Source organism: Ochlerotatus camptorhynchus, unplaced genomic scaffold, assembly GCF_037179485.1.
Source record: "Ochlerotatus camptorhynchus isolate MF236.1 unplaced genomic scaffold, CSIRO-AGI_Acam_v1.1 ptg000320l, whole genome shotgun sequence".
Lineage (NCBI taxonomy): Eukaryota > Metazoa > Arthropoda > Insecta > Diptera > Culicidae > Ochlerotatus > Ochlerotatus camptorhynchus.
This window is the reverse complement of record NW_027040808.1, coordinates 2,705,517-2,725,855: the sequence shown is the minus strand read 5'-3', so window position 1 is coordinate 2,725,855 and position 20,339 is coordinate 2,705,517. Positions and strand designations below refer to the sequence as shown.

Below are 20,339 nucleotides of genomic sequence, written 5' to 3'. Positions count from 1 at the left end.
AAGAATCATTCATTGATACTTGTTTTTTATAACTCTTGTATGCCTTGTAAATAACCTAGATTATTTAGCAAATTGATTTTTAACATAAATTGTGGATTCATTAAATAGGTAAAGTTGAGTTCAATCATACCATACAATTAAAATATGCATACATAGCTTGAGTTTAAGGAAATTGAGTGACTAAGATCGAGGTTGTTTGCATTTTGTTATATTTTATTAATTATATATCGACGAGATGGATCCGGAATTTTGACGTTTGTGTTTTAAGATACCTACGATGGGTCGAAAAAAGTATACCAAAACGAACCCTGCTGCAAACCCTTATCCAACATCCCAGTGATTTCTCGTGGAAGTGTAGAGGATTTCTTGGCTTCCATCAAAGCGAGTGTCAAGTCTACACATTCCTACCCATTCTTTTCTTGACCTTCGAGCGCGGCCGGCGCTGGAATTGCCTAGTTTGAGATCACCAGTTTTTACACATTGAGAATGATTGCTAGTCCCAAGCATCGTCTATTGGTTCTCTGTGTAAGTACAGCTGATCTGGTAATAACAGAGTAGCAACCGTGGGCGGTCAATCATACTCATGCTCATGCGCATATCTATCTAACAATTCACCATGCTTTAAAAATTGATAGCTTTTTTCGTAGGGAATTTTTTCAGCTACAACTGTGTTGAAGATTACTTTTCGATAAAATGTAAGGAACAAAAGTTATTAATGATTCAAGTCACTGATGATTTCTTATGATTATGCTCAATCAATTGTTCAGCAGGCAACATTGGTATTTCTGGCTCGGAGGATAGAGCACATAAATCATGGCTACTAGCTATGTCACACTGCAGAATACAGTGTTGCACACAAAATAGCTGCTTGATCATGCTATAAGATTATCAATCTCTTAAACAATTAATATTAAATAGTTGACGTTTGGTTGAAAAACAATCTTCTGCAAAGTTATAGCTGAGAAAATTTTCCATAAAAATAGTAATAGAACTATTTAACAGTGCAATATGGAAAAAGACTAGAAGACAATGAACAAAAATTTTGGTTTTCCATAGTACTGTCCATATAAACTTCAAATGGCTTGTGCAAACTTAGTTTCTTGCCAATTGAGTTAAAAGTTTGGAAAACTAATCAGGACCCGATTTGGAACCGTTTGAGAAATGTGGAGTGAAAATTTCAAATTTTGAATCGGTCTAATCCACAGCCCTGAAATAATGCGTTACTTTTCATTTCGCAAGAATGATCAATTTTCCATAACAGAATGGAGTTGAATGTTCCAGCAAACCACATCGCTAATTTCGAGGCGTTGCCCACAACAATAAGGCAAAAGTCATTGAAACAATCTGTAATTTATATAGCCGAAATCAACTGCAATATGATGTCCTTCCCATGCCATGCTAAATATAGCTATGGATATAAATCAATTCGCAACATAGCCAACAAACTGCATGCCTCAAGCGAATGGTTCTCTCGTGAATTTAACCCACATTCCACAGCTTCACAGCTGGGCTAGCCATACATATCTTGTAATAATAACCCACTGCGCTCAACCTCACGCTCTAAACCCAATCGCCCCACACCACCTTTCCCGCCCATCCCTATTGCCTATGCACGAGGGACAACAAGGGATGGTGTGTGGTGACTCACTACTATATATGACCAACTGCTGTACCCACCAACTGACTGGCTGGCGCCCCCAAGGTCAACAACTCCGAATCTCCGCTAGCACTATCGACGAACAAAGAATCAGCAAAACCATCCACTGCTGTGGAGACGACGACGACAACGACGACATTCTGACGCCATCCAGTCGGTAAGTAAGACGAGAGAAACCTTTCAGTATCTTTGGCCGCAGTTTGTGCAATTGAAGCTCAACTACACATACGTACGTGTTAATGAATCCACACCCTGATGCTGGTGGGGAATTTTCTTATGCGTCTCGCTGTTTTTGTTTTCCTACAGATTCACTCTCAAATATGTCCAATTCAAAAAGAAAAAAATGTAAACAATTTTCACTTTTTCAACCAACCACTCCACGCTTATCTTTATCTTCACCGATAAGACACACATTTCCTAGAAGATACAGTGCTTATGTTGTTATTGTTGTTACATACCGTAATAATGGCTTGAATGTGAGGTTCCCAAACATTACCACACACTCATTGTGGCAAATCAAGCTCCATTCATTTGATGCACCAAAACCCTCAGAAGCATACAAAACTAGGTTTCACAATCGACACAGCATTCCAACACTACGTTTTTTTTTTTTCTGTACTTATAACTTCTTCTGGTTATACTGGCTTTGGACCACCACCGACCACAACTGACACTGCTGTGCTGGTTGGTTGCGGCCTGCCACAAGAAGAAAGAAAGAAAGAACAGTAAAAGCACTAACCCGCAGCCAAAGTCGAAGAAAATTATGCTTCTTCACGCGTCGGAAGATTCGAATTTGTTGGGGCACTTTCGACGTCGCTTTTCACCACATTTATGCAACTTTCCCGCGAGGAAAACTGCTTTCAATCACTCACGGCACGTGCTACGCCCGAAATGCACCACTTTCACGAGTTGATCTATTTGATAAAACGAATTTTGGTCTATTCGGATCGGGACTCTGAGCTCTTGCTCGGTCCAGAACTAGGTGCGGTCCGCGAAGTTGTAATGATGAAACTAACATCACGTTAGCTGGTTGCCTCAACCGAAAGTCCAGCACCGAGCAGTGGGTTTCGGTGCACGGTCGTCGTATTAGTGTGGGGATACCTTATACCTTTAGCTGTGTATCACCTTTCCGTTTGAAACAACAACAGCGGCGGCCAGTTGGAGCGGAGAGCTTGTGGGCTTCAGTTTCAGTGTGGATGGTATGAGTATAGTTGTGGCGATGCGATGGGGCTTCTCACTCTCATGCTTCTCTATCGTCGTTCTCCAACACTTTGATACCGGAGAACTGGTCAAACCGGGTATCAACAGCTCCGGAGAGTTCAGTCTGCTGCATGGTCCAAACAGTGTGACCGGCTTTAGGTGATTGCAAGATATTGATCAAGCTTCTTATTGCTATAACGTTTTCCCTTCATTTAACAATTCTACATAAGTTTCCTAATCTTCAGAAAATTAGATTTTTTTTTCAACTAACGAGACACGTGAACATCCCTATCCCCCAACTGCACTCACACACATACCCAAAACATGTTTGCCCAACTCAAGTGGCGACGTCATTGTTTCACCGGACTTACCTGTTCACGGAAAGGTGTAAAACGCAAAGTTTGGCGCGGCTGGTATCACCCATACATTAGAATTGAGGGGGAGGGGTGTGGGTTACGAGAAAATTGCATTCCCAACAAAGCTTCGCACATCAAACACCTGTGGCCGTTGAGCGTTTGAGAATGTGCGTGTGAGAGAAAAAATGATCCAAAAACAACAAACCCCCTTTTTTCCGATGTTGGTATGTTACGATCTCAAAACATTATGCTGACCCACATTGGCTGTTGGGAAAGCTGTCGTCATTGGTGATGTAATCCGTTGGATGAATAGCCTTTGTATCAGTACTTACAGTGTGCATCTATGTACGATTGTTTCACAACTGTTTGAAGCCTAACGCAAAGGGTATGAAATCTGCATGCGGTTCTGGCTTATTATTGACCTAATGGAGCTCAAGCACACGTCATCAGCATGATTTTTTGAAAATTCATACAAGTAGCCCATGAGGAGTTTAAATTTAAAAACTGATATGGGTCGGACTCGAAAATCGGCAACTGACATTGCTGACTTGGGAGAAATGGCTCTAATGTTGGCCTGGATAAAAATATCCTGTTTCTCAATTTTTCTTTGAACAATGCGTCATCATTGGCGTAAATAGGGGAGACCTTGAGCTGACCCACTATCTGGGTGGAGCAATCTGTTTTTGCATTGCAAGGATATTTTACCAGATTATTTAAAACAAACGACGCACGCTATGTCTGAAGGCACTTTTTTTTGCAACATTCATGTATCTCAGTTTTATCTTCACAGGAAGTTAGTATTGATCCTAACAATCAAATCTGCGAAGATTTTAAAATATTTCATCTTGGGTTTTTTGAGAAAAAGTGTTTTGAAGTTTACTTAGCTGTTAACAAAGGCGTATACGGACTATTGATGATACAAAACTGTTACGGATAGAAACAAATTCAGCTGAAAATGATTCAAAAGGGGATTAAAGTTGTCAAAACACTGAGTTTCAATGATACAGTAAGATTCCCTATTCGGTACCGTCAGATATTGTAACAATGTCATGATCTCAGAATGTTTAATTAATAAAATAATTAAACAATGGTTTAGTCTCTAAATTTACTATTATTGAACCATTCCATTGCAAAAAGATATAGGGGTTTTCAGATTTTGGTAGGAAATGGTAGTTTTGATCTTTATCGTAATTTTTTTTTTTGTCATTAGGAGGGTGACTATTTCAACGTTAGGGTAGTCCAAAAAACGGTTTATTTTTTTTTTTTTTTTTTTTTTTAAATTATAGCTTGGCCAATTTTAAAGATCAAAATATCAAATGAAAGGTATTTAAAAGTACTTGTAATGATGCAATATAATGATGTTAAAAAATTGGGATTTTATATTTGAAAACGTTGATTGTATTCGTTTATTATGGTTTTCATGGTTTGTAGATAGAGGGTGCAATGTGTTTTTATATTTTTCCTTTAACATTTAGGCTTTTTTACACAACATATCGAAAAATCAGCGATGTGTTGTTTTTCTTTGGCTGATGATTAAAATTTCATCCGTCAAAAACTGCACGATTATCAGGCAATGGCGTTTATCAAGCACCTACAATGGTGACCAGCGAATCCAAATTGCGTATGCTGAGTCGCATTTGCTGCAGCCGCCAAATTGCGTTATTGGGATCATTCTTGCCCGCGTTGTCTTTCCTCATAGCTGATTTGAGGCCGGGCTGGATAGTTTGACGGCCGGTATGTCTCATAAATTTAGCCAATTTTAGCGTCTGTAATATAACAAAAGTATAGTTAAAAGTCATGTAAAATATAAAGTTATAAAGATAACTGTTACATACTGACCTTATTAACACTCAGATTAAGATCTTTCTTAAAGATGAGTAAATCTTCGTGAGAAATCTTAGATTTTTTTCCTGACTGTTTCAAATTTAAACGCATTGGTCTTCCTGCGACGTTTGAAAAACTGACCTAGACTAGTTTTTTGCCTGCTAACTATCTAATGCTTTTGGCAACAAAGTGATGCTTACTTTCATCTGCCAATTTGGAGAGATTCTGAAGTCTGAATTCTGAAACGTGCGTCCGACATAATTTGAAATTTTTTATGATTTTTTTTTTTGTTTTTCTGTGGGGTTTTTTTCTTACAAACATCTACACACCCGCACAACTTTGACTGTCGAGTTTGGTCTTCTGGATATTTAAGAAGCTCAATTTTCATAAACTGCTCCCTTTTTTATACCGGTAAACGGCAATGTAACATGCGTGAGCCGTACTCACGATTTTTTTTAGGTGGCAAACTCTCATTTATATTATATATTATACCTGTTTTCTAAGACATGGAGTGGTAGTTGTTCCACCAAACGACCCGATGAGACAGCTTATATTATACATTCAAATTCAAATCCCTGTTCATATGTTTGTCCTTGATTTCGTTGAACTTAGATGAAATTCTTCTAACTTTCATGATGTTCTTTGATGTTCTTGTTTTTTTTTTCTAGAAATTCTCAGACGTTTTTCAAAATTCATAGTACTTTCCTAATGTTATTAAATTTTCCTGTGGTTCAAAGACCATCTTAAAGGTTGCAAAAATTTCCTCACGTTTAAAGAACTGTTTGCAGAACATCATTGAAATTCATATAATGTTGTTATAGTTCACAGAACTCTCTTGAAGTTCGTAGAACTTACCAGGAGGGCATTGAACTCCCCTAAAGCTCACAAAATGTCCCTGAAGTTGGCAGATCTGGAGAGCGAAGCACACCTTTAAAGTTTGAAGAATTATTTTCATGAAGTCTTTCCTGAAGTTCAATGAACTTCTCTGAAAGATGTTGAATTTCTCTGCTTCTTTGGAGGAACTTATTTATAGTTTGCCGAGCTTTCCTAAAATTCACTACAGTTCCCTATAGTTCGCAGATTTTCCTAGAAAGTCGTTGAACCTTCCTAATTGTTTTCTTATTCAAAATATGGGAATTGCAATGAAGCTCTAGGAATTCTGTAGTAATTCAAGGTTAGGACTACCTAATCTCACTGGGCAAGAGTAACTAGCCTCATGTGAGTTTCATTCCTGTATAATCGGTTAGACGATTTTCAAACCAATTCGTCATGGTTGCCAGAATTTATTTTCGATCTCGCCATTGAGTCAAACATATCTTTTTTTTTAAATCCAAGCAAATTGTCCATCCCTCAGGATGTTTTGGTGGCAAATGCCACCTTCACCACCTGCTGAGTACGGGACACAAAAATTTCGGATACCTACAATCAGGGTGCCTTCCATTCATTTTGACTAAAAAAATGTTTTATGAAATTATGGACTAATAAGAGATTATGATGATATTTTGTATTGATTTGTAAAAGATTGTAAAGTTTGTGTTTGACACATAAAACCTGAAAATTTAGCTTTGACAGAGTCACAATGAGCGATTTTCTGATCGCCTCTTCGCGAAGAGTGAAGAGCGAAGAGAGGGTGAGATAAATGACAAAATCGCTTATTGCGACTCTCATGTGGCAAAATTGGCTGGTATTATGTGCCAAGCACAAACTTCACAATATTTTCTTGATGTTTACATAAACAAAATATTATCACAATATCTTATTGTTCCATAATTTCACAAAACATTTTTTTAGCCAAAATGAATGCAAGGCACCCTGCCTACAATCTCCTTTACTGAACTCCATGGAGTAAAAATCTTTCAACCATCGTCGGCTAAAGTGGCTTGATTTTTTTTACAGAGTCGCTTTTTCGAAGCACAACAAGCGAACTCTCTATTTTCTTCATAAAGTTTTTTTTTTAATTTTTCCAGATTTGCACGATACCTCAAATAAAAACAAAAACATTCGAAACAGGACGAAAATCAATGCCTACTATGATTACGTGGCTGCCTCAGACTGTCCTGCTCGTTTCTTTCTCTTTTACTCTTATGAGGGAAGAGAAATTAATTAAGAAGTTGTTCTAGCAACAATTATTAATTGATTTTGGTCAAAGTCGACATAATCAATACGTATCTTACTTGACAGTCAAAGAGAACTCTTTAATGCCATTTAGATTAATTCAGTCATCATGTAATGTTTTAACTTTTTCTTAAGACATATTATAAAAAATATAAACAAAGACAAAATTGTAAAAATAGCCCTTAAGACAACAATTGTAAAACGGTCTACACTGATTGACGACAAATAAATAAATAAATTGTAAGGATCAATACTGTCAAGGAAAATCTAAGGTACATGAATGTTGTAAAAAAAGTGCCTTCAGACATAGCGTGCGACGTTGAATTTCTTCATTACTTGCCTATTAACGGCTGATAATTAGCCTTTATTTACTCTTTTGCTACATGCAAACGACTCATATACAGGTTGAAAACATTTGAAATTCTGTGAAAAAGTGTTTCTGATCTTCATAATAATACCACAGACTAACATACATAACTCTTATAAGGAAATACATCAAAAATATCGTCAAGCAAAAAAAAAATGTAATATCGATCAACGTAATTCAAGCTGATGTAGATACAATATTACATCCCTCCCATTGGCTAGTTTTTGCACCTTGCTGTTGGTGGGCGGGCTTAATTTCATGCTTTATAGTGGAGTGTTGGAGACGGTAGGTTTATGGTCGGCGTTGCTGGCTCATGCCGCGATAGAATGGCGTCATGGACAGGCAATGGGGATTACTAAGCTTCCCCTCTCTGATAAACCACTGCATGAGAGAACCAAAGATCTAGTCTAGCAGTGATAGTATCACACTTGTTACTCCTTTAATTGAGAGACGCGTCGTAGTACGCTTACGTACAGGCACTGACGTTGGGTGTGATACTGGCGGGTTTTGCCGCAAATCACCCTTATTTTATTTATTTTTACGCAGATAGATTTATTTGGGTTTGCAAGGGAATTATACTATTGAAATATTTCAGAAAGTGCCCAACGGTGCTCCTTCTATTTGCGTGACAAGTTTTCATTGTTGTTTTCATTGAAGTATTACTCAGGAAACAATGTTAAACATCATTTTTGTACATGGTATTGTAACTAATCTTATATCTGCTTCATTTTGATTTGGGATAAGTGTGTGAACTATGGCTCGGGATTTCCACTGTGGTGTGCTTCTAATGTGACATACCCATATGTATTTTTGTGGTGCGACATAGTGGAAACGTGAGAGCGTAATTGGAACATATATCCTATATAATTTAAAAATCAGCTAGGAAACTAACTTCAACATGAAGGTGTTACCTGGGTCAAACTAAGATATAATAAATAGGTATAGGCTTAAATCAAAAGTACTTGAAACACGTTTAATTTTAGATTACAAGCACAAGTGCAGGTACTTAATAAAGCATGGGTTATGATTGATTAGGTGAATTAGAGCTTTTAATAATTTATTAAATTAGACTAATGAGATATCATAATCATCAAATGAACTTAAATAAGAAACTTCAGAAAGTCTAATCACATTAGGTAGATTAACAAAAGAATTAGGATGCGGGGGGTCCGCTTAGGGAGGCAACTAACCTCAACAAGTTGTAGAATAAATCTTCTTATTTAGTCTTGAACTTTAAAAAGAAAACGCAGGCAGACCAATAGCCTTAAGCAGATTAAGAAGGAGAGGAATAGTTTAGGAAATAAGTAAAAGTAGAGGTATGTGACAATTAATAGCTTTTAAACTTTTGGAGGTATTGTATTCCCATGAGTTTGTTATACTCGATTACTATATTATTCTCTCAATACGCGAAATCTCTTATATATGCGGTTAAAGCATTTGAGTTAACTTATTTCTTAGTGTTCAAGTACTTACATTTGTAAACAGCAGTCAATGTTAATCTATGAACTATACCATACGTAACATCGATCTTTCCTTATGTGGTATTGATGCATGTTTAACTTTTCGCGGCTGTCGGAATCAACGCGCCTACGCCTTACACAGAAGTGATTCGCAATGCGGTAGAGCTCACCAAAAGTTTTTTTGAGTTTCTTTAGTATAGAATTTGTTCGGTACGGTCGCGAAATCTTGAAATGATTGATACGTGCGGTAAAATAACTAAATTGAAACAAAGCTCAACAGTAAAATAAGTAGAATATTTATGGAGGAAACCAAAATTAATCAACTTGCCAACATAGGCTATCACATTTATTTTGGTGGCACTCTTTAAATGATAATAAGCCTTTTTTTCTCGCTTCGGTTGTCCCACACGGCTTTCGGAATTCGCATGGGTTTAGGCCAGTAGAGTTTCCCTGAGAGCGTATATGGTGTCTCTACACCATATATACTTAGAACTATACATTTCCAATAATATACGTTAAGTAAAGTGTAAAATTATGTAGATAGATAGTGGCATTTCCTACTTTACCAAACTCGGGTTGATCCCGGCTTTCTATCTCGGTACGCAAAAGTCTCCTGCCAATGAGATCACCACCAATCGATCCAGCAGAGTTTTTCCTTTAAGAATATGTATAACATGTTGACTGAAACCGTTTGGCAGCCGAGATATTCAATTTAGTCGCGGTGGTGTCAATTTTTTCCCACTGTGCAACCGAAGCATCTCTCCCCCAGTAGCATTGCAAGTTTTATAGTGGTTTTAAAGCATTATACAAGTCTAAATCATTGTCTTCAGAACCATCATAAAACCAAACTTGTTACTTGGGTCGTTCATGTATTTTTTTTTCACTAGTTGCTTTTCCCTCAATCTGTCAACACACCAGTTGTGTTGACTATAAACAAAACAAATGCAAGTCAGTGATGTCGGTTTGATTGAATTTTGTAGAAATACGAGAAATACGCATCCATAGAAGATATTCGTAAAAGCTCAGACCTTTTCTTAAGGATTTGTTTTGTTTGTTTAGTGCGATTGTTCTTTAGCTAAAAACAAGTTTTCAAACGTGGTAATGCGTCGCAAATGAGTGCTATTACTACCACCGCTCATCACTTTAATGTGTACACAGCAAACAAATATAATATGTATCAATCAATGATATTCATGTTGATATATTGAACATCAATAACTGGCAATCGTTGATACAATATTACAGTCATCCAAACGATTTTTTTCTTAAATTATGTGTACATCGTACAGCGTAATATTACACAAGAGGAAACCAATTTGCAGTAATTTGGATGTTATAGTCAGCAACTTTTTTTGCTGTGTTCGACAGGTGTGGTATGTGTCTCCAGTGGGATGCCTTAGCCACTTATCATTTCCAAGAGCTGACATCTACTAAATTGACCTAAAACGAGCTAGCATCACTGATAAGTTTGAAATTTGGTCGCTTGCTTGACGCTTCAATGGCGCCAACATGACAAATGCAAGCACATTGCCAACTAAAACCTTATTTGCGATGAATGTGATTGTGAGTGTTATTCCTGTTTGATAATGATAGTGATAATACTGAGTAAACCTTTTCATTTTTCAAGACTTTGAAAAACATCCATTCGAATCATGATGAAAATCCATGGATATCAACTAAATTCTATAAAACTTAGCGGCACCGGTGCACAGTGGTGCGAAAGGCCAAATCCATGAACTTTTTTCATTAGCACCTTTCACAGTAGTTTTTTTTTTCAATTGGGTGTCGTCAGATGAGTTTTTATAAATGACAAGACCCATTGAATGAAGTTTAATTTTAGTTCGGAACTTCACCACAGGGGGTGCTGCAAAATCTAACTTTTTAGTTTGACCATATAGAGATATAAAATCTTCAGCTTCGTTGTAGGTTGTTTCACAAATAAAAACTTTGTAGAAGATGCCAGGTCTCTATCTGCTTGCGATTTTGAGTTATGCAGCGATTTTTATAGAAGGGTCTCAAAAATCCGTTTTTTGTAAATATTTCCCAAATCATTTGTTTTAGATGACTATATTGTTGTGCAACTTATTCAAAATCAATAAAGTACACAACTTTACTCAAGACAAAAAAGTGCTATCGGCAAAACAGAAAATACTGTAGGCAATATCAGCTCAAAATAGCCAAATTTCAAGCATCCACAAACTTCAAAGAGGCAAAGAGGGGCAGACGGCTCCTCAATATGATGAAACTATAGTGAAAATACTATCATTTCATCTAGTAGCCATGTAGTGTATCCCGTTGTATGCATGTGAGCTGACCAATGTTTTATGTACAGCATTCTAACCACCCACCATGTTTTGTTTGTTTGATTTTGACATAGCAACCCATGATTACCAGTTTTTAGCTGTCATTCGAGAGTAAAAATTCGTTTGCAAATAATTTTCTGAAAATTGTGATAATATGTCCAATTGTAAAGAAGGTAAGTAAAATATTTTTTTTAATTATATTAATGGAATTGCATTTTGTTCTTGATATTCTGCATTCATGTAGTTCTTGTGTTTCATTGCTGGGGAATGGTTTTTGAGAAAATATCATCCAAATATACTGAACAACATTAAAATGAGGTTATCGATTCTCTATTTCAGTTGACATCGATGAACGAAAGCTATTTTCCATTTGGAAAAACTCCATAGGAAATGCAAAGGTTGCCTCCGTTTGCAACGAAGTTTTCACTCATTATGAAATTGAACCTGAGCTAATGGTAGCAGCTGCCATAGAAGCTAAACAAACTGTACGATCAATGTGTAAATATTTTTAAAAAAAGCTATGGCAAAAACATAACCGAATCGAAGAAAAAGTATATAGCAGTGATTACTTTACCAGCCCGTTCAAACTTGCTTCGAAAAGTATTAATAACATTCCTTCGCCATCCTCATCTGCTAAACGTGGCAGAAAGCTACTGGCATTCGAAGACAGCCGCGAAGTTGTAAAAAGACGGGAGACATCGGATTTAAGGAGCAAATATCCAACGGCTGAATTAGCATATGCTACTCAAATGAAACTAAGAGAGGAGGGTAAACACGATTCCGCGACTATTGTGCAAGATATTACACAAAGAAGTCCATCAAGAGCAACGCAAGTGTTGTCATTGCAACGTTCAGGGTCTAAATCTCTTGTTCCGTTTACAAATAATGAAGCTCTTGCCATGCTATTGGATCTGAATCTGACGAAACATCAATATGAAAGATTGCGTATAGGTGCCGTTCAGCGCAATGCAAACCTTTTTCCTTCATTCAACAAAGTGTTGGATGCAAAGAGAAGTTCCCAGACAACCAGAATGCACGTATATTCAAAGTTGTTTTCGTGATATACAAACATATATACAAACAAACAAATCGTATAGAATGCAAAGAAATGGCTTTTACGTACAAAAGTGGAGGCCATATACGCGTAAATTTTAATTTAATTTTAAACGAGTTGATTTAACATCATATACGATTTAATCTGTAATAACAAATTCACTTTGAAAAGTCTTACGATGTAATCCGATCTGATTCGTGATACAGTACGACGGAAAAATGAGTCATCGCATATAGGTCGGAAATTTGCATTCTATACGATTTAACTTAAACATAATGCGATGCATGCCATTCTTATATGCGATTTTGCCTTAAACTGTAGCAATTTACGATACTGTCTGCTCATTGTTATACGACTTCTGGTTGTCTGGGTTGTTACCCCTAAAAGGAATCCTTGCTGATCTCAATAATGTTGTATTGTTAAGCTACTATTTCTGACAAAAGTATGTTCGTTACATCGTTAGTGCCCATAAAAGCAGAGGCAAATGGAAAACTGCTTTTCCAGAATAAGCGTCCATCATCTACTAGATACTGCAGGCCAATTAGGATCCAATATTCAGCCGAAAGTACTGAGTTGACAATTAATGCACAACAATACATTGACAAACAGATTGCTGAGCTTGAACAACCAACTGTTATGAATTTTAATGGAAGAACGATAAAAATAAATTATAAAATTGATCTGACGATGGTTGATGGGAAGCCATTAATGCGATAACATCAACAAAATCTTCGCAGACCTGTTACATCTGTAAAGATACGCCAAAGGAAATGAACGACATTAAGCGAGTTGAGAGTAAAACCATAGAGGTAACTCTAAGACTAGAAGGTCCCGAAATAACGTACTCAACTTTTTGGCTCTGGTACTCTCTTCGGTCCCAAGCTAATCGATTCACCCCTCGAAACATAGGAAAAACCAATTACCCCTCATTTTATCTGTCAAACTTTCATAGCGAATCAAAACAAACATTGCGTAGTACTAGAATTTCGACTAGAATAGGGTACGTTAATCGTTTGCTTGGGACCAATAGGCTACTAAAGTGGTGAGCCAATTTAAAATCGTTAGTTTCGTATTGATTGTTGGTAAAACCATCGACGTCAGCACTTTTCAATACGGACTATCAACCTTACACGCCTGGATTAGATTCTTTGAGTTTTTTAATTCATATTTCCTATAAATTACTTGTGAAGAAATGGCAAACCCGTGGACAGAGACATAGTGAATGCTCGCAAGAAACATATTCAGCACAGGTTTAAGACAGAAATGGGTCTAACGGTCGATCAGCCGCGCTCAGGAGGTGCAGGCAAGTCGAATGATGGAAATTCCGCTCGTAAGTTTTTCCAAAATCCAGAAAAATCAGCTGATATCACCGGGATTGATCTAGAGCTAATACAACGATGTGCTGCAAACCTTCAAACTCTGGCATCTGGCATGGGAATAAATACTAAAAAATTTGATAGCTACTGCCAAGCAACTGCTGAGAAATTTGTGGAATTGTACCGCTGGTATTATTTGCCAATTACTGTTCACAAAATTCTGATTCACGGATCTAAAGTTGTGGAAAGCTTTCTTGTTCAAATAGGCCAATTGTCAGAAGAGGCGCAAGAAAGTCGTAATAAAGACTTAAAGAGGTACCTAGATATTTTCTATTAATATTGTGTTTAATCAACTAATATAAACATATTTTAAAAGGTACCGAATCGATCATAGCACGAAGATATCTAGGACGACAGTAAATGAAGACTTGATCCATCGGCTCATAGAATCGTCAGATCCATTCATTTCTAGTTTAAGAGATGTTAGCGACAAGCGAGAGATGGATTTGGTTGAGGATGCTAGAAATATGCTGGATCTACAATCAATTCACCAGCTGGAAGACACTGATTTGGAGTCAAACGAAAGCAGTGACTCCAATTGAACAAGGCTTTAAACCGATTATAACATAAATAATTCAACGGGAAATTCTTTATCAGGGTAATGAAAACAAATAAATATAATATAATATTCCATATGATAACTAAATTATGTAATGTTATATGGGGTCTGTGGGCACAACGGGATACAAATGGCTACTAGATGAAATGATAGTATTTTCACTATAGTTTCATGGATTTAATCTCAGTCGGCACTACCGGGATTTTCTGAGGCATAAAATCTCTGATCACGCCTTCCTTTGGAAGGGAAGTAAAGCTGTTGGTCCCCGGTCCATGAGTTGATGGGTCGACAGGAAGGGTACTCAGTACGGAAAACAAGATCGACGGAAAACGAATCAAGGAAAATAAGTTCTATAAAACCTATACGAAGGTTCCTGTAGTTCTACAAACCTTCTTTAATCAATTCCATGGACTCAAATGAAGCTCCCTGGACTTCTTCCCAATCAATTAAACTTATACCTGAGTCTCAATGAAGTTCACTACATTTGTGGAAAGTTCTCCTAATTGCTGAAAAGTTACGTCGACTTCTACGAAGTTTTCTTAACATACACGATTTGTTTATAGCTTGTTTACCAAGATTGCTGAACTTATAAATATTTCTCAATTCAATGTTCCTGAAAATTGGACCAAGATCTCAATTTTATAATTTCTATAATATTCCCATCTACAAATCTCCCTGAATTCTACGAAATTCTCGAAAATAATCTAGCCGAGCTTCTATGAAGTTCCCTGAACTTCTACATAATTCCTTGCTTTTCATAAAGCATGGCCCACTTAGTAATGGAACAACATCATTTGGGTCTATCTCGGATTTGAAAACGGTTTTCACTCAAGTGTATTCCTTATATTTTAAGAAAAAAAAAACTAAACGATTTATTATTCGCCGCGGTTTCGAAGGAATTCTCGGATTTTTTCCCTTGATACGACCCATCAAGCGGTGCACGACGGTCTCGTCCACTGTTTTGGCGATTTTAACCCACCAATTTTTCATCTCAGTTGCCGTTTTGATGACTGTACCTTTTACCATCGTTTCCTCTTCATAATTGCTCAGTAGTTTTCAATGGGCCTGAACTGGGGATCATTGGGTGGATTGAGGGTTTTCAGAACAAACTGTACTCTGCTGTCATTGTTTGACACAAGATCCGACCAAAATGACACCGGGCCATCATGTGACTGGATGAAGGTCAGAGTTTGCTTCTGGAGATATTCGGTTTTGTAAACCTCCGAGATTAATTTTCTCAGTGATGAAAACCTTTGTCTTCTGGCCGCTCTGCAAATTGCCTGCCAGATCATATATTTGCGTGCGATTTTATCCGCAAAAACAAATTTGAATCTGCCAGGGACACCTTCTCGAGCCTTTTGATTCTGGAAGCTGTCCGAAGTCGGCCTTTACATAGGTTTCATCACAGACAAACAGACATAACACATTGAATATTTCTCATTGTAAAATAACGTCGCTAAAACATTACCGCCATCTGTTGATTATACTGTGGTAGGTAGTGCGCTGAACAGATGGCGGTAGTGTGTAAACGTCAAACGCAGGGGTATTGACTATGCGCGCCACAGGTGGCGGTACTACCAACTACGATACTTTTAAATTGACCGTTAAATGCTTGTTCGATGAACAACTTGTGAGTGTTATGTCTGTTTGTCTGTGGTTTCATCATCCATAAGTATGCACCCACTGGAATTGGTCAGCAGGATGTCATAGTTTTCGAGCACGGGTTCTAGCAGGTTCTAGCTACGGTTTTCTGCTTGAGTGATCGATTTGGTTGCCTAATGACCTAAAAAAAATACCATAAGCGAACGATAACCCAAATGATTGAACTTTTCCCTAAATGGTTTGGATAATATCCCGAACACGTCGTTAAGCAAATTAACCATACCATTTTTTATTAGGGTGGCGCAGTATGCCTATAAGCCTTACTCTAATCGCCTATAAGCGAAGACAACAAATCAAGAAGACTGGCAACTCTTCCATTTTCTCATACAAACGCTATGAGACAGGTACAATCGCGTCATCTGCCGCTCAAAGGGAAATGCTTCGAACGAATTTGCCAGGCTTCTTGATTTGTTGTCTTCGCTATAAGCCTAATCTAATCGTCCACTAGGAGTGCTTTAATAAGCAAAAAAGTTTGTTCCATTACTAAGTGGGCCATGGTTTAAAGAAAACGTGTTTGTTGACATCACTGCAATATCACGTTATTTTCTAGATAGGGGAATTTAGGTATTCTCGTCAGTCTAAGCAGCGTCCAAAATTCTATTAGCATTTTTTCAGTATCACGCACACATTTCACGCGTTTGTTTGTTTACATTTATGTTCTGCTTGCTGCTCAATCAATTCCAATCGGCAAAATTGTCCAAAACTGTTTCAAAACGTTTTAACAACGCTCCAAACTTCTCAGGTGAGTGTGATTGTTGCGGGCAATATTTTTTTTTTCGGCAACCTTTCCATTTGAACTGCTTGTTAACCTTCTGTTCTATTATCGGCAACAAGGAATTAGACGTATGTATTTCAAGGAAAAAAAGCAGGAAAAATGCATTTTCTCGGTCGTAAAACTCCAATCAGATTTAAAATGATAGACTAAGGAATCGTTTGAATATATTAGGCGAAGTGATTTGGTGAAAAAAGTCAACGGGTGCCGAAGCCGTTATTTACCTTACTTAGAATCAGTTTGAATAACTTTGATAGCCTTAAGTCCTCTAATGATTTGAAAGTCGAACGCTATCGGTCTGAATAGGTCACTTTACCGAATCTTTGAGATAGAAATTAACTCCAAACCTCCAACAAAAAAAAAACTAACCCATTTCGAATCAAATTAAAGCTTAAAGGCCCATCAAACCGTGAGAAGTTTGCGGTTTTTTAGATGAATAGATAATAAATCTGATAAAAAATGATGAAGTTATGATAATTTTAGCATTTTTTCAGTCTCAGACGTTTTGGGTTGGAGAGTTAAATTAAGAATTTGTTTTAGAAATCTTGAACTTGATACAAAGATCTCGGAGCAAGAAAATGTTTTAATACCATTGAGATCTGTACAAAAAGTTTTATTTTTAATAAGGATTCTGAGGCTTTGGCATATGTTTGGTTTTAGAATATGATTTTTTTAGATTTGTAGCTTTTAAAAATCAATCCTAGATTTAGAAGGAAAAAAAGCAGGATTGGAATTTTTCCAACAATATAGGACAGATTGTGGGATTTTAAAAAATTTAAAAGATCCCCAGATGTTGAAAAAAAATCAAGAACCCATATTTAGAAATAATACAGTCCCTGGGGCCTCCCTTAGGTCAGTCGGTAAAGGCACAGCTATAAAGCAATACCATGCTGGAGGTGGCTGGTTTTGATTCCCGGTCCGGTCTAGGAATTTTTCGGGTGTAGAGTGTGATTTTACTTGCCACACAATTTTACTAATGCAAAAATGCTATAGGCACTGACAGTCTTGTAAGCGATCCCGGTAGTCGACACATTTTCTGTGATAATCGACTGCCTTTGCCTCCGACACTTGCAAAACAAGCTATCATAGTACAGTACCAAACTGAAATGTCATATGACAGGCTCTGTCATACGACACTGTCGCCGAAGTCCGTCACGAATGTATGTATTTTAGTTTTTTTCATGTTGTGCTGGTGTGAATTCTGAAAATAGCAAGCAATGATGTCCTAGGAATAACATTTCTGATAAGAAATGGCTTAATCTACACCAAATTGGGGAATTAAAGGAAGTCACTCATGTCATATGATAGTTATTTGATAATTTTCTTTTGGCTCGAATATTATTCTACCGGTTGTATTGTGTGAGAGAGATGACGGTAGAGCATGAGTGTACGAATACAAACAGACTGTCGCGCATGAGAACGAAGCGAGTGTAGTAAAAAAAACGTCAACTGTTTCAACCCCTGAAGCCTCCCAATTAATAACTGTGGAAGTATAGACTGTTCCGTTAATTATAAATACAATTGTGAATTAAATAAAACTAAGCTTTGCCTAAGCGATAGGGCGAGTCTCAGGGCAATTTGGCGGATTCACCCACCTCTTTTGGCACATATGTGACTTTATGTTTCTTGTACCACTTCAGCGAATCCTTTGAATAGTGGCAGGAAGCAAGATCAGGTCAAAAGATTGCAGGTTTGTCATGCTGCCTGATGAAGGGTAGTAATCTGTTTTGCAGACATTCCTTCACGTAAACTTTACCATTCATGTCGTTATTGAGGAATCAAAGTGACGATTGACTCACAAAAGGCGAGTGGGTGAAAATGTTAATGACGTTTTGATATGTGACAAATTGCATGACACTTTTTTTTTAGTACATCATCATTTTTGTGAATGCGGAGCTAAAAACTAGGTGTCGCATGACCAGTTTTGGCTTTGCTTTGATTCGCCAATAAATGGTCGAGAAATTTTTTCCACCTGTTTTCTAGTGCAAAAATGATGCGTATTTCTACTGCAAATTCAGGATAGTGAGGTATACCGAGAAGGGCGCTGCTGTTGGAAAAACAATCCGATGAAACATGGGATGAAAGCGGAAGGTAAACTCAAGTCGCCCCCAAAGAAGAATAAGAAGAACTTATAAACTATGTACCACTTAATATTTGAATATAATTATAACATTATTTAATGGTTCTCGGCTCTGTGGAGTTCAGTTGGATATTTGAGCTTAACAAATAAACTATAGGAAATAAAAATTATTAATTAAACATTGAACTTGAGATGTTTTTAACTGCGTCATATGTGGGGCCTCCACGGTACTCCTTTGGTATTTTTCTTGCCATGCCCTCGCAACTCTCTTCAGAATTCACTAGAAATTACATTGGAATTGTCATCAGAACTCTCTAGAACATGTTTTCAGAACTTATTTCGAATATTCACTAAAAATAGACCAGTATGGATCGTCATGGAATTTTCCTTAAAAACAAACCAAATTATTAACTCTTCTAAAAAATACATTGAACCTCTTTGTACAATTGACTTGGAGTAATAATCAATCCTACCTTTTAGTGGTAAGCTCCAATCGGTATTATCCTCGGATTAAAACCTGATCACGAATCTGTTTTGCTATCGAAACCAATGTTAATCAATACGATCCTTAGCAAATATTTGGCAGATCCTCCAATCAGGGACGATATTAAAAGTTAATCCGAGTTGGAGCTTACCGCCATCAGAGGTCTTTCCAAAACTTTCTTTGAATTTTTTTCTAAATTACTTAAGTGGTATACCTAGAATTTATTCTAAAATCTCCTCAAAACTCGTTTAGAATTTTCTTCAGTATATTCTTAATAGTTCTTTAAAATTACTGTATCTCGAAAATCTAGGCCATCTTGAAGGTATAAACCATTTTGGAAGGTCCAGAATATATATTTTTTCAGCAAATGTAATGAAGCTTATTTTTCTCGTTTTTTCATCGAAATTCACGAGCTTTTCTCGGATTCTTTTCCCCCGCTAATCTCCCGGATTGACCGTCTCCCTTGTTTGACCAGTGAACTGATTCTGTAAATAATTACAGGACTTTTATCCTCGACGCAGGTATTTTTTTCTGATTCCTGGAAATTTAGCGAAAATAAGAAAAGTTTAGCGGCGCCGGTGGTTTAGTGGTAAGCGTGATTACCTCTCACGCCATCAGGCCTGGGTTCAATCACAGTCGGCGCCGCCGGGATGTTCTGAGGCATAACATCTCTGATCACGCCTTCCTTTAGAAGGGGAGTAAAGCCGTTGGTCCCCGGTTCATTAGTTGATGGGTCGATATGTAGGGTCCAGGTGTGAGAGCTGCCTCCCTGGCGTCTGTAGCATTAGTGCTCAGCGCGGAAAACAAATCAAAGAAGAAAAAACAGAGAAGCTCAAGAAGATTCTTTCAAAAAAGTTTAGTAACCTCAGATCATGAAGCATTTTCTGTGCCTGTTTTTCCTTTCCATGTGGAACTGTTCTCTTTTGAATTTTCTTTAGAATTTCCTTAGAATCAGCCCAGACATTCCACATTTTTCATGGATTTTTAGCTTTCCTATTCAATGAATACTAACTATTGGCGAACCATTGCAGACTTATATAAAAGGATCAGATTTTTTTTTTAATATTTGA

The 20,339-nt window shown here is 37.2% G+C and overlaps 1 protein-coding gene across 3 annotated transcripts in view; it reads right to left on the bottom strand.

Moving 5' to 3' along the window:
- The window catches only part of bark (protein bark beetle), a 77,196-nt gene extending 74,497 nt beyond the window's left edge, over nucleotides 1-2,699 (bottom strand). For 2 of the 3 annotated variants that reach the window (XM_065229723.1, XM_065229725.1), the window contains exon 1: nucleotides 2,397-2,699. The gene's annotated coding sequence lies outside the window, so the exon portion shown is untranslated. Of the gene's footprint in view, nucleotides 1-2,115 lie in introns of all 3 variants that reach the window. The other variant, XM_065229724.1, reaches the window with a different exon arrangement.
- Between the last annotated feature and the right edge of the window lie 17,640 nt (nucleotides 2,700-20,339).